The sequence below is a fragment of the Mus caroli genome, unplaced genomic scaffold (genome assembly GCF_978045245.1).
Source record: "Mus caroli unplaced genomic scaffold, Mus_caroli_1 scaffold_14, whole genome shotgun sequence".
In the NCBI taxonomy this organism is placed as follows: domain Eukaryota; kingdom Metazoa; phylum Chordata; class Mammalia; order Rodentia; family Muridae; genus Mus; species Mus caroli.
Window position 1 is genome coordinate 110,169,133 of NW_028227269.1, and position 14,503 is coordinate 110,183,635.

The window sequence follows — 14,503 nt, forward strand, 5'->3', positions numbered from 1 at the left end:
GAGGGTTTCTCACGGAGATAGGAGGCGACTGACTCCCAGTCTAAGTAGTGTGTGCCTGGTGAGTAAGACTCTGGCTGGCAATGCCTCGTTGTGGACATTCCCTAGTTCTCCATGCCAGCCCCTCTGACTCCACATTCAATCAGACTTGCACACTGCCAAAGGCTGTGGAACCTCTGAGAAGGCATGGCTTCTCTCTGAGGCCGGAGACCCAACTGCAAAAAAAAAAAAAGCACACACACACACACACACAAAACCCTACACTATTCACCCTACTAGGCGAATGTAAAAGTTAAACTTGACAGCGCCATCAGTGAAAGGTCTAGAGGCTTCCTCCTGCTGCCTCGGCCCAGTCTGTGTCTGTGGCGCCCGGCAAGGAAGACACTGGTGTTCCTTGGGCAGGCTGGCCAGGACTTGAATGCATTATGACAGCCTTCTTCTGGTCCTCAGGGGCTCGAGTTTGACTCCAATCGCTCTCCTTTTCCTTTAACACTATCCTTACTGCACTGGAAGGGAACCCTTAAGGGCTCCGTGACTAAGAGGGCAGGGCGCCTGCAGGTGCGGAGCAGATAAGGCCCTTTGGACTGCGGGCAAGGTCCCTGGTACCATGGCACAAGGACTCAGGACTGGGTTCGCCCCGCCCCCTCCGACCGCCCGAGAGGCCCAGGTCTGGGAAGCAGAAACTCGCCGCAGCCCCCCCACCCAGTTTCACTTTCTCTTTGTTCCCTCCTTCCCCTCCCACGGAGTTCTCTTTGATGAGAGTCCGCGGTGCGGGCGTGTCCGTTCCCGCCCCCGCGCCGCTCGTGGGGCTCGGTGCGTGCCCCGCCGGCGTGGCCCCTTGGCGAGCTTTGCAAAGCCGGCTCTCGGGCTTCCAGCGGGCGCAGCCCCTGCGTCGACCTCGGCCAGGTGCGCCAAGCTGGGCGCCGGGTGCGGCCGGTGACTCAGGGCCACCCCCGCGCGGGCACGCGGAGCAGCTCCCGGGGCCTCGGGCCGACCCGCCGCGCGACCCGCGAGCCTGGAAAAACCGGTCCGGCCAGCGCGGCTGGCGCGTTCCGGCGCCGAGCGGGGCGACCGAGCCGCATAAAAGGCACAGGCACGCCGGCTGCCGCCGCACAGAGTGCAGCCGGGCCACGCGGGCCGGGTCGCAGGAGGGCGCTGAGCTGTGGCTCCGGAGCTCCAGGCTGTGCAGAACTTTTGTGTGCAGGCGCGCCTGGTCCAGTGGTTCTTGACAGTTCAACAGTTCTGTAGCGCAATTGTGAAATGTTTAGGACCACTAGACCCGGCGCGCACGGCGGCGACGACAGCAGCGACGGGGCGGCCCCGACGGCCAAGGTCGGCTTGAGAGGGGCGCGGGGGTGGGGTGGGAGCACCCGGATCGCCGAGACTCCTGCAGTCCCGCAGCCTGGCTGGAGTGCAGAGCGACGACCCCGGATGCATGCTGGCCCTGGACCTGCGCAACAGCCTGCACTTTCGCCCACACTACTGACACGTGCGCCTCACCTTCATTCTCTCCCGATCCACCCTTGTCCAAAGCCACCGAACCTCTAACAGGAGCCCGCCGCAAGCCTCTGGGTCATGGAGCATTCTTTGCTCCAGCGCGAGAGTGGCCACTGGGGCTAAGGCTGCCGAGCCCTTGGTAGTCATCTTGTTGAGCTGAGAATTCTTCTGCAGGAGCTCTCTCTTTTCCAGGCTGGGGTAGTGATCCTGTGAGTGTGTGCTGTATGAATGGACAGCTTCTAGGGCCAGACGCGGGCTGGAAGAGTGGTAGTGGGGACAGGCCCAGTCCTGATGCAGAGTTGGGCCAGGGTGATCTTTTGGGGCCTCAGGCTCAGCTGTTGGATGAGTGCACCCATGGGAGAGGTCTGAGTGAAACATAAGTGGCTCTGAGCAAAGTCTGCTTGACTTGACATTTCCACCTCCAGGTGGTCAGGGCCTGTCAAATGGGGTTGTGTGGAAAGAAATGGATGCCTGGACCCTTAAACCGACAACATAGGAACATCGGGAAAGAGGGCCTCCTCCTATCCCAGCTTCCTTGGCCCAAATATAGGAGCCACTGGACAGCCTAGGCTGAATTTGAGGCGGGTCAGAGCATTTCCCGCTGGATGAGTCCCTGTGTCCTGACGGCACATTGGAGAGGTACCCTTCCTTTGCGTGTGTGCATGCCAGGCAAGTACAGGAGATGGCCAGAGGTGGGAGGGAATGGTGTCCCATGGGGTGTCCCCACTCCGCACCCAGTTAGCATCTACTTTGGGTCAACATCTTGCCTGTTGGCCAGAAAGTGCCACTGTGGACACCTCGGGCTGTTAGAGAGCAGGTCCCCCTAGGAACCAGAGGGCATCCCAGGTGCTGTGCTGACAGCCCTCAGTGGGTGCCCTTGGTGAGTGCTCTTGGCCATTCAGTCGGGGTTTGACACGTTGGATGTCCTTGGTCTGTAACTGAATCATGTAACTTGGTTTAAATGTGTATATTGTAGGTTGATTAAAAATAATAATAATAATAATAAACGCATTCCAAAGCATCCCTGTGTCCTTGAGGTTTCTCATTGAGGCCTGTTTGTGAGGCCTCTTCTCAGGCACCCTAATCACCAGAGAAGGAGCAAGTGAAGCCATTGGTTGGGAGGTAACTACTCCAGCCCCGGGCTCCGCTTCCACTTTCTGCCAGGTTTTTCCTGGCTGTGGAGGAGGCCGCCTCCTTGGCTGCTTCTGATTGTCCTGAGTGAAGCTGCTGACCCAGACACCCTCTCTGGCGTTTGAGATGTACTTCCTAGAGCCAGAGTGGGGAGTAGACGTGGGGTTTCAGGGGTTGAGAATCCATTCACCCCTGCACTCTGTTTCCTGCCCCTATATTTGAGATCCCAGTTGGCTTTTGGCCATTCTAGGCTGGAGACCATACACTAGTCTTAGGAACCTGGTTCTGAATTGAGGGTCTGTAAAGAAAGATGTCTCATCCCCTCTCCTACTCCCTGTCCTCCTAGACACATTTCCTCTTGAGCTCAAGTCCAGCCTTGGGTTGGGTAGGGCGAGGTGTGGGTGTAGGTGTGTCCGTACCCAGCTCTACCTCCTACAAGTCGGAGACCTTGTCAGTGCCCTTATGCCCTGGGATTTCCACATCCTCTCACCAAGAGGGAACGTGGGGGTGGCTGGAAAGGCCATTGAGGGAAGCACAATTGTCACAGCTGTGGTTTTGTGGGCAAACGTGGCTTCAAGGTGGAAGACCTTTTTGGAGAGGCACCTTGCAGCCAGGACTTGGGAGGATCCATGGAAGTCTCTGGGTGGCCTTGGGCTGAGGCTGCTAGGAGAGCAAGCAACTCCTCCTCTGCTGGGACCACATGCACACACCTGATGCCATGTGTGCCCCAGCCCTTGAGCTCAGAACCTCTCTAGAGTTCCCAGGATCCATTGCCTTTGGTGATGGGTCTCGCCGCAGTGTTAGCAGGCCGCTCACAGATCTGCTTTCCTAGGCTGTCCCTGAACTGTAGTGTGGATGTGAGGCTCCTTCCAGCCCTGCAGGGGGTGTGAACAGAGGTAGCTGCAATGTCCTTGCCTACTTTCTCTGCCCCTGGATGGATCTAGGACAGTACTGGGCCACATACTGCGACCCAACACAGCCTCCCTAGGAGAACTGCCAACTCTTACAGGTTTGCCTGGATCTCCTGGTTTAGCACTGAAAGTTGAATGATTTGGGAACCTCTCTGTCCTGATCAGCTGGGAAGCTTGTTCAGCTCCTAGAGCATACCATCCAAGTCACTCAGACCACGCTCCCTCTCCCTGGCTTTCCCACGGGAGGAGCACACCTGTGTTTATAAAGTTGATGTTATTCTGGTCTCCATTAAAGCTGCTAAGCCAGTATGCTTGCTGGATTCTCAGGCTTGGGTAGCTGACTCACCTGGAGGGCTAATGAAGAGCAGAGGCCTGGGCTCCTGAACCAGGATGGCCGGTTCTGGGTGAATGCCCCAGGCTGAGAACAGTATCGAGCAACAGGCCTCAGCAGGGAGAGATGATTGCAAGAGGGGGCAGGCCCCTGTGTTGCTGAGCTTTGGAGATGTTGTGAGTCTCCTGTCCTAGAGGAGCCCAGGTCACAGCTGGCCCCTCAGCCTCCAAGCCAAGTAGATAACCTGAGGGAGGCCCGGTCTGAGTGCCTGCACAGGGTTCTCTGAAGGTGTTCCCTCATGCAGACACTAAACATCACAAAAATAAAAAATAATAAAGAGGAATAAGCCTTTAGCCAGACTGATGATGGGAGAGAGAACACAAATGTGAAATTTTCATATAAAATATGCTACTGAGTCAGATGTGGCATGTGTGGCTCGGATCCAGCCATTCAGGAGGATACAGCCCATTAGAGCCAGCCTGTTTTACTCAGGGAGCTCCAAGCCAGCAAGGGCTACATACTGAGACTAGTTTTTGAATATGTATATATGCGTACATATGATGTATAGGACATATGTACATTAGTAAAACAAAAAAAAATGAAAAACCTAGATAGTCCTATATTTAACAAAATTTAGAAATTTAAGCTAAAATGTTTTTGAGGTTCATTTATTTTTATTTTATGGGTATGCGCTCTTGCTTGCTTGCTGTCTGTGCATTGTGTGCAGGACCCACAGAGGCCGGAAGAGGGTGTCAGAGCGGCCAGAGGAAGTTGTCAGATGTCATTGAATCCCTTTCCATCTTGGAACTGGAATTACAGACGCTTGTTAGTAGCCATGTAGATGCTGGGAATTGAACCCAGGACCTCGAGAAGAGAAGCCAGTGCTCTTAACTGCTGAGGCATCTCTCCAACCTGAGTTGGCAGCTTAAAACCTCCTAACAAAAATTTCAGGGAGGAATTTGAGAGGAAAGGAGGGGACAGAAAGGACTGATTATATCTTTAGGGGGTTGAGAGGAATTTGCTCGTGACTTTGACTGTGGTAATTAATATTTTAAAATATTACATTTAATTTACTTGATTGTCTATGTCTGTGTGTATATATGCACATGGAGTGGGGTGGGTACGTGGAGGTCAGAGGACAACCTGCAGGACTGGTGTTCTCCTTCCTGTTGGGCATGGGGATTCACATTGGCAGCCAACACTCTTACTCATTGAGCCGTCTCACCAGCCATGTTTCGGGTTTGTTTCACTTTGAACCATGTTTCACTATGTAGCCCAGGCTGTCCTGGAACAGAGATCTTCCTGAGTCCTGGGAATACAGGCGTGTGCCACGCCATCTGTCTTGATAATGAACAATATATCCTGCTGTCTGAGGTGCCACTTCCTTTATTCTGCCCCCCTTCCCCGCTTTCCCGTGGTTGCTCATGGCATCCCTGAGCTGTACCCTCAGCCAGCCCATACCATCCTCTGCCTCTACATTTCCCAGTGGTGGCACTCGGGTCACACAGTTTGGCTCCTGAAAAGCATATCCATTGTGAAGGTGGATATTTGAGACAGCTTTCCTGGAGTCCTTCCAAGAGACTGTGTGGAGCCCTGGTAGCCAACTGTGGTCCTCACTCTGCAGACCTACACTTCGAAGTGTGTGTGGCAGGCTTGGTTCATCTCCCATGAAATCAGGAATTCTGTGTGGTTCTCTGACACCATGTTGCCTCTATGCACAGACAATGCACATGGCCCCTCTTGGGCTTTCCCTTTGGGAGTGGAGGCCCATAGCTCTTTAAGCAAGAAGCTGGGGTAGTTTCGAGGGCGACCTACTTCCTTAGCCCCCAGTCTCTCCGGGATTACTCCCTTGGTGTTCTCCTTAGCCAATGCCACATACTCTGCCAGTTTTGAAGTTGTTTTTCTCCAAAGGCTAAAACTATATTCCTGTTATTCTGTTTCACCCCGAGTGAAAGCCCCCCTTAGCACCCCAAGAACACACTTCTTCTCCCTTTGGGCTGTGCTCTCCTGAGAATGTTTTGTTTTCCATGGGCATGCCAAGGTTGCAAATGTACCCAGTGGGCTCTCACTTCGAGCTGCTCTCCCCTGGGCTCCTGGGCTGTGTTGCCTTCTTCGGAGGCTCAGATGTGCCAGCTGGCTTGGGGGCAAGCCTTGCTCCCTCCTCTCTTCAACTACCAGGACTCAGGAGTATATCTGACATGCACACAGTTTCCCTAAGTGTTGAGGTGGCACAAGTTTAACACTATATATATATATATATATATATATATATATATATATATATATGTAGTATATATATAATATACTATATTGTAGTGGCTGCCCAGTGATGCCCAAGAGGCAGAGCCAGTGTAGACAGAACTGGTGTAGACAGAGCCAGTGTAAACAGAACCAGTGTAGGCAGAATCGGTGTGGGCTGAGCTGACACAGTCCTGAGGAAGCTCTCAGACAACTCCCACCCATCCTTTTGTTAGCCTTCCCTTAGTTCTGGAAGATATTCACCCCAATCCCGCTTGTGAATGCACAATGCCTTGGGCAGATACCCCAACGCATAGGTCAGGGCTACATCAGTCCTAGCTCGCACAGGCACTGTAATTGGCGAAGTCTGCCTTATTTGGCCTTTGTTCTCTCTACCTCTCTACTGTACACATATGAGGATTTTCCTTTGAGAACTGCTTTGGTCTTAAACTGCATGTGCTGATGCCTCGTGCTCCTTCTCTTTGTAATTCCACTGAGATGTCTTTGTAAGCGACACAGGAATACACTGTATCTTTGATCTGCATGTTGAAATTGAACAGATACTTTTTCAAAAAGGATTTAAACAAGGATGTGATTTTGAAAGTCAAATCGATGGACCTCAGAGGCCGGGGGGGTGGCTCAGAGAGTAAAGTGTGCGCCGAATAAGCGCAAACACCTGAATCCAAGCTCTCAGCACCTACATACAAAGTTGGATGTGACGGCTTGTGTCTATAACCCCAGTGCCAGGAACAGACAGGAAGGTCCTTGAAGCTCATTGGCCAGCCAGTTTAGACAATGACTGAATGCCAGTTTCAACGAGAGACTCTGTCTCAAAAACATATGGTGGGGCCGGGGCTGGGAAGATGGTTGAAAGCATGTACTGCTCTTACAGGGGAACGGGGTTCGGTTCCACCCACCCGTATCCAGCAACTCACAACCACCTATTGCTTCAGCTTTAAGACTCTGACATCTGCTTCTGGCTTCTGCTGGCTTGCACTCATGTGCACATACCACATACAGGCATATAGGCATACATATAACCACCATAAACATAAATCTTTAAGTAAGATGGGGTCTGAGGTGAGGGCTCAGTGGTTATGACTAACAACTTGAATTTGGGTCTCTGGAGCTCATGCGACGAGCCAGATGCAGCGGTGCACATCTGTATACTAGTGCTTCCTACGGTGGATGGGAGGCAGAGATCTGAGAATCCTATGGAAGTCTATGGGCCAGCTAGCCTGGAGTATGCAGTGCAGTGGCAGACATATAGACAGACTCTGTCTCAAACACAGTGGAAGGAAAGCAGCATCAATCACGACAGTCGTTCTGTCACCTCTACACATGCACCACGCCACTCACACATGCACACGCACAGGCACGTGCATGCACACACATACCTGTCACCTCTACACACACACCATGGCACTCACACATGCATTGTTCACACATGCACACCTGTCACCTCTACACACACACACCATGGCACTACACATGCATTGTTCACACATGCACACGCACACACACAGGCATACGCGCACACACACACACCTGTCACCTCTACACACACACACACCATGGCACTATACATGCATTGTTCACACATGCACACACACAGGCACATGCATGTACACACACACATACACACACCTGTCATCTCTACACATGCACTATGGCACTCACACATGCATTTTTCACACATGGACATGCACATGCATGCGCATACGCACACACACACCTGTCACCTCTACACACACACCATGACACTCACATATGCATTGTTCACATGCAAGCTTGCTGGAACGCATGCACGCACTCATGTGATCAAATTGTTTCAAGACATCAAGAGAACAGAAACTTCCAATCCCCTTGCTCTCTATCCAAGTCCAGCCCTGGGTGGCCTGGGCGACCCGTCCACTTTGTGCTCCCCTCTCTGCTTCAGACCACTTTGTCTCCTTGAGCACTTTCCTTCCCAATGTTGCATACTGGGATATGCTATTTCTGACCATTTCCATCCCTAGCTCACTTGCATCCTATAGTTTGGTCACAAAGTTTTACTGAATTGACATTCAGTGTGTGCGATGTTAATACCGTGAGCTATGGAAAGAGGAGTCACAGTTGAGCCTTGGAAGCTTAAATTTCTTCTAAATGGGTCCACACATACCACACGACCATTTCCGTCCCCCATCCTTCCCCTCTGCCTCCCTGGAGTTCAGGCTTCCTCTGAATTCTTGCTTCAGTCTGGACCCTTGGGGACTTTAGCACAGTGAACCCTGAAATACCCGTTCCTCACCAGCTTGAAACTCCCCTTGCCTCTTCTTGGGCTCTGTATCTCCTCAGCCCCATACCTGGTTTTCCTTGGTTCAGGTCCTTTGGTGGTGTGTGTGCAGGTGTGTGTTAAACAGGAGCTCATCTTCTAAGAAGCTCAAGAAAGGGAAGCCTTCTGATCTCGTCTTTCTCCACCTCCACACGAGCTGATGGTTTGACTGGGAGCGGAATCTGCTTCCCTCTGTGCTGGAAACTGCTGTTTCCTCCACCTTCAGTGGTGCTGCAAACTGTGATGTCTGAGCTCCTCCCCTGCCCCCACAGGCCTGATAGGAGCTTCTGCTCATCCTAGCATTGTTTCAAAACTTTACAAGATGCTGACTTCCCATGTGGTGTGCTGGTGCGGAGGAAGCCTGCCTCTGCCCGAGGCTTCTTGTTGAATACCTCCTCACTCATGTATGTATGTGTGTATGTGTGTGTATGTATGTATGTGTGTGTATGTATGTATGTGTATATGTATGTATGTGTATGTATATGTGTGCATGTATGTATGTGTATACATATGTGTATGCATGTGTATGTATGTATGTGTGTATGTATGTGTGTGCATATGTGTATGTGTGTGCATGTATGTATGTGTATGTATGTGTATATGTATATATGTGTATGTATATGTGTGCATGTATGTATGTGTATGCATGTGTATGTATGTATGTGTGTATGTGTGTGTATGCATGCATGCATGTATGTGTATATGTATGTGTGTATGTATGTATGTGTGTATGTGTGTCTATGTATGTATGTGTGTGCATGTGTGTGTATGTATGTATGTGTGTGCATGTGTGTATGTGTGTGTATGTATGTATGTGTGTGCATGTGTGTATGTGTGTGTATGTATGTGTGTGTATGTATGTGTATATGTATGTATGTGTATGTATATGTGTGCATGTATGTATGTGTATGCATATGTGTATGTATGTGTGTATGTGTGTATGCATGCATGTATGTGTGTATGTATGTGTATGTGTGTATGTATGTGTGTGTATGTATGTATGTGTATGTGTGTATGTATGTATGTATGTATGTGTATGCATGTATATGTATGGGCATTTTCTTGCTCAGCAGCTGTTTCCTTCCTGTTCTAATATGGCAGGTCCTCTTCCTTTCTAACTTTTATGTGTGTGTCAGTGCCACATATGTGTGGTGTTCACAAGGGCCAGAAGAGGGCATTGGGTCTCCTGGAACTGGAATTCTAGGCAGGTATGAGCTGACTGAGGGTGTTGGGACCTGAACCCTGGTTCAGGAAGAGCAGCTAGTGCCCTTAACCACTGAGCCATTGCTCAAACCTTTCTTCCTCCTCCTTTTTCAATTATTCTTCCTTTACCTTCTGGGAAATCTCTTTGATCTTATTTGTTAATTAACATTAATTTACTTTTTGTGTATGAATGTTTTGCCTGCATGTCTGTATGTGCTACATACATATCCACACAGGTTGGAAGAGGGCTCCCTCTCTTCTCCCTCACCTCTGCTATTGTATATTTATTAGCCAGATGCATTGTACTTGCTCTTGTGTCTGTGTTTACATTGATGGAGTCCAGCAACGGCTTCGTCCAGGACTAACTGGTGGAGCCACGGGGAATCCCAGCCCCCAGGGGTCTGATTATCCTCGCTGTGATCAGTGGTGCTGCCTGGATCCCTCAGTCCACTTTTACCCATGCAGCCATCAGCTCAGGCTCCTGCCACTCTCTGGAACACTGATACCACCAAAGGCCCATACTCAAAGTCACAGTTCCAAGGCTGCCTTCACACCCAGCTGTAGAGAGCTCCCTGAGGTAGTGGCACCCAGTAGGGTGCTGTAGGGAACAGTAGGCACAGTGCTGAGATCTTTGGGTGACACATATGTGCTAGGAATTCTTTCCTTTTTTTTTAAGATTTATTTATTTTATGAATGTGAATACATACGCTGTTGCTGTCTTCAGACACACACCAGAAGAGGGAATCAGATATCATTACAGATTGTTGTGAGCCACCATGTGGTTGCTGGGAATTGACCTCAGGACCTCTGGAAAAGCAGACAGTGCTTTTAACTGCTGAGCCATCTCTCCAGCCTCTGTGCTAGGACTTGCTAAAGGTTTCCAAGTTGCACCCTCAGTCAACATTCCCGGACAGCCAAGGAGGACTCTGACCACTACGTGTCCTTTTCCACTGGACACTGCCCATTCAAAGATGGAAGCTAAGCCCAGATTTGGAGTAGGGAGGGACACAGGAAGGAAGTCAGAGGTCTTGGGTGGGGGGTGCCAAGCCCTGTTAGGTGTGTGTAGGGTCACAGGGAGGTATCAGGGCTGGTGGCAGGAATCTTGGGGTCTGTGCTTTGAAGCATCTCACCCTGTCAGGTACACAGAATAACCTTCTTCCCTTAGGTCCTCAGTTTCTCTATCCACATAAGAGAGATCAAGTGATCTTTGGTTTTTGCCATAAGGACTGTGGCCAAGTGGCGCCATCTGCTGGCCTTAAGCACAACGGCATGGTGTTGTGTGGCCTGGGCTTGTAGTGCGGGAGGCTGGAAGATGAAGGAGATGAAGGGGGAGCTGAACTGCAGGAGAGGTTCGGATCCTTCGGGATGGCTGGGGACTGCAATTTTGGATGGAGTTTCAAGGGAAACTCTCAGAATCTCTTCCAGGGCCAGCAGTCTCGTCAGGTGAGGCTGGAGGGCCCAGGATCTCCCTTATAGCGCTGCAGGGGACTGGTTGGGTGGGTAAGGGGCATTTAGCTCCACATGCATTTCTTCCCTGGGTCTAGCACTGCAGGCATGGGACTGGGGTGGGACTGGTACAAAGCCAGAACCCGGTATTTCTCAATTTTGTCAGTTTCTCCTCTACTCGAGGCCTTGGGAAAGAGCACAGGACGTCCTGCCATTTTGAGCTGACTTTATGATAGGTGACTGACATTCAAAAAGAGAGAAGCTTAATTTGTGGTAAATGATAAGGAAGAAAACGGAAGCACAGGAGGGGGCTGGGAGGCGCTGTCATGGCTGCGAATTTTAGGCAAGGAAGGCCTAAATTTAGCCAAGGCATCATTCCAGGGCAACCTGGAGAAAAAAAGAGCCAGCACTGTCTGTGAGAAGAGCTCCCAACCAGCCTGCCACGACAGCAGAGCAGAGCCTCCTCAGCGAGCAGCGAGGAAGCCCATGAGGGTGGGTCTGAGTCAGTCATTGTCAGAGAGGGGTGCCAGGCCGTGGGGACCATGGGAAGCAGAGAAGGGTGTGTGTGACCTGTCTGACATCTCTATGTTCTCCTGCTGTGTTCACAGAGACAGAAGGGGATGCAATGAATGCATGGCCTCCAGTCAGATATTGGAGGGGCAGTAGCTAGGACACACAGGTGTGAGGCATCAGTCTGTGGTCGTGTAGCCTTAGGAAGGAGAAGACAGTAGGGACAGGGGGGTCTAGATGGGTCAAATGTCCAAGCGTTAGGTGAGTTGGGGTGAGTTACTCCAGAGCAAATTCTAAAGGCAGAGAGTGCTCCACGAACCCCTTGCTTCTTGGAGGTGGGCGCTGGCCAGGGTGCTGAAGCCATGTGTCTGCTGCCTTCCCAAGGGCTGAGTCTGAGCCCCTAGTGGAAAGAGTGGGATACTTGAGTGGAGAAGGAGGGGTGGGGCCAGTGACCAGCAGGGGTCTGCATACCACACCACAGCGGTGGTCTGACCACAGTGGTCTTTCTGAGAGGGCTTCCCACCGGCCCTGGCAGAGCTGACCACCCTCCACTGGTTTCTGTTCCATCCCCTTTGCAGGGCACACCTCAGGTTAGAGGTTAGCCCTTTACCACACTGCTGCTCTCCAGAGACCAGGCCCCGGGGACAAAGGAATCAGGAGACAGCGAGACTTCGTTGCTCACATCCCAGACTCCGTCCACCCAGCGAAAGGCTTCGTCTCTGAGTCCAGCTTCCTCATCTGTGAAACGGAGATCGAAAGGCACCTTTTCTAGCATCGTGGTCAGGCAAAAGGAGTGAAGGTTGTTGTGTAGGTGGCGCATGTCCATACACATGCCTCTGTCCCAGTGAGCTTCCAGGTATGCAGAACTGAGGGAGGGTCGAAAGTGCTCTGAGAACGAGAGGCAGACTTCCCCTGCCCCATCACTCTCAAAAGGCTGAGGTTGTTCATGCTGAGTGAGATTCTGGGCTCATGGACTCAGACCCCTTAAATGCTACCAGTCTGGACCACCTAATCTTTACCAGTATTTTTATCAACTACTCAAACTAGTGATCAAAACAATCCACAAAGTTATCTGGGCATGGAGGTGCACGTGTTTAACCTTAACCCTTGGGAAGCAGAGGCAGGCAGATCTCGGTTGATTTCAAGGCCAGCCTGGTTTACGTGGTAAAGCTTCAGATCAGCCAGGGCTACATAGTGAACCCCCAAAACCTCAAAACAAACAAATCTCAAAGACAAACTAAACAGATCCCCACACACTATAGCATTAAATAAAGCGAAGGCCACTCCCTGGTCTCCCCCAGGAGCAGAGCTGAGGACACACTGTCTAATGTTATGCTGTCCACAGAGCCCCTATTCCTACCTGAGGTTCTAGGATTGGCCATGTTGCATGCCCTGCCTGCACTGCAGTTTCTAGTGCCCATCTGGGAGCTGGTCTAGATGCCTGTCTACCAGTTGCCAGCTGCAAGTAGGTGCCTTTTATCTTAAAGGTCTGAAGGGTGGGACTGGAGGTGCTGGACTCTATTACGTCAAACTGCCTTCCAGGGAAGGGGGCACCACCAGCAGGTTGTGAGGTCCAGAGCCCCGCATTTGGGAACATGACCACTGCAGCCTTCCTGAAATATCTTGTGTGTGGCCTGATTGGAAGCTGGGCTCTGGCAATTAATCCTGTGGAGGCTCCACTCAATTGCAGGAGGTTTTTCTGTTTAGTTCCCTTGGCCTAGATTTCCCTGGGGACAGCTCTGCCCAGACCTCGACCTGGTAAATGAAATGTTAAAAAAAAAAAAAATCCTTACAATGACTTTAATCAATCCACAGAGGTGGTGGATGGCCTCGTCCCAAGGTTCAGGGGCTTGGATGGGACTGAATGGGGGGGGGTGAAGACATGAGTGGTTTTTCTGAGAGGAAGCCTGATGTCCTATTGGAGCCTAGGCTCTGGATCTGGAGCTGAGAGGAGGGGCTCCGTTCCCTTTAATGACTTGTCTTGGTCTCTGTCCCAGACTGTGAATGGCCACTGCAGTAGAAGGGTCCATAGCCCCTCTTGTTCCTTTCCAGTTTAGAAGCCCGGCAGACACTGGGCAGCTGTCTGTGGGTCTGCCCAAGGCGTTTACATTAGAGTTGGAAGCAGAACCACAGGGTCCCTGGCCTGTCAGGCTGAGACACTGATCTCTAGTTGCCACAGGGGGGAGTCAAGCAAGGGACTCCAGTGCTGAAGGAGCAGAGATTAAGAGATTCCAAGGTTCTCCATAGTGGAGTGTGGAGGGGACCGGGAGTCTCAGCAGCCTAGCCTGGTCTCTAAAGATGTCTCCTTCTACGATACCCTCTACCTCTAAAGACTTGGGGGGGCGGGGTTAGGTTATTTAGGCAACCCCTTCTCTCCCGGACTGACCCTCCGCCCAGACCTTGTGATCTCACCCCCGTGCTACGCCCCCACCCCCATGCCCAAGGCTTTAGAGTGCCAGTTTGTGTCCAAGCAAAGCCTCGCTGCAAACCTGGGGAGCGAGGGTTCCTAAACACTGACCCAGGGGTAAGTGCTTTGGAGCACGTGCAGTGTTGGGAGCACCGGGTTATTTGCCTCCCCGAGTTTGTCTGTCTGTCTTTTTCTTTTCTTCAGACCGGACCCTAAGATGCCTAGAACAGCATAGAGTGAAGCTGGAAAGATGTCCCTTATCTGCAGAGGTTTCCAGGAGCCCAACTTGGTTGCGGTGTCCCTTCCTGGTGGCAGTGCCCACTGCAAAAAGTCCTGGTGTCTTGGGACGCGGAAGGCGGATAGGTGCAGACCTAGCGGGGTCCTGGTCCCCCATTCTCTTCTACACACCTCTTTCCAACTCGGGTCCGCGTGTCCGGCTCGCCGCCCGGGCTGAGGGGGCGCTGTCGGCGCGGGCGGGCGGGGCTGTCGGCGCTGGCGCGCGGCGCGGAGCAAGCGCA